Below are 1,097 nucleotides of genomic sequence, written 5' to 3' on the forward strand. Positions count from 1 at the left end.
TTTGGATGAATTAATCAAAAGTAGGTCAGTACACTTAAATCGACTCGCGCTATGGACTAGTATCTGTAAATATTAAGCCGCAAAAATACTATTTAAATATGAATCCTGCATGTTCTGCGTGTCTCTGTGTATGTGAATGGCAGGTTTTGTTTACTATACTGAAGTGTGTGACGCTCGCGGTGTTTTCAGCATCTGCCGTCTCACTAAATGACGACATAAATACATGAACAACATCCCCAGAACTGCTCTGAGAGTTTCTTCATGAGCATTTGACCGTTTCATTTGAGTAAAACTATCCTCATATCATATACATAGGCTACAGAAACTTAAAAGGTCCTCATGGCAACCCGTCAAAATAAAAGTTTGGTTTAGCTACTACTACTACAACAATTATTACAACTTTTGTTTAAAAGAATAATCACACAATACGCTATTTGTTCCATCTTGTAATTTTATTAGTAAACCCCTTTGTTTGCCAAAAATAGTTTAACTGTCATTTGATTAAAAGATAAATTCAATTAATGTTTTATGCCTTAATTTGCACTGCACTGTAAATTCAAACTAATGGAAATTATTGTCACATAGGTCAAGATTAAGATACTGTCACATAGGCTAAGATTAGGCTGACAAAAATTGAGACATTTCAATAGGCTTTTGAACCAAGTTTGCCTATAATAGTCTATTAGTGTTATAGTTTCATTAAAATAGTTGCGGTCTTCTTAACAACTTCTACAATGGAGCTATGAAGACAATTAAATTATTTACACTTATTATATACATTGTGCTTTTTTAAGTTAATCAACTGATGTGCATTAGATGATGAATTGAACACTCACCTCTTGTAGGTTATGATTTAGTCATCAGAAAAGAATCAATGAGGAATTATGAGAGGTTATGCTATTACACATACATTTCTAACATGTAAATTATTGAAGCCAAATAACTACATTTCCCCAAGCTGTTTAGCTGTAGTACAGTATTCGTAGGCTTAATTATGAAGCATGGAATGCACGGAAGACAAGAGTAAGAAGTACAACCAACACCAGTGAAGGCAGTTTTTGTCAGAGCCCTTGTTATTCTTAATTTTGACATTAATT

The sequence above is a fragment of the Sinocyclocheilus anshuiensis genome, unplaced genomic scaffold (genome assembly GCF_001515605.1).
Source record: "Sinocyclocheilus anshuiensis isolate Anshui unplaced genomic scaffold, SAMN03320099.WGS_v1.1 scaffold1569, whole genome shotgun sequence".
In the NCBI taxonomy this organism is placed as follows: Eukaryota; Metazoa; Chordata; class Actinopteri; order Cypriniformes; family Cyprinidae; genus Sinocyclocheilus; species Sinocyclocheilus anshuiensis.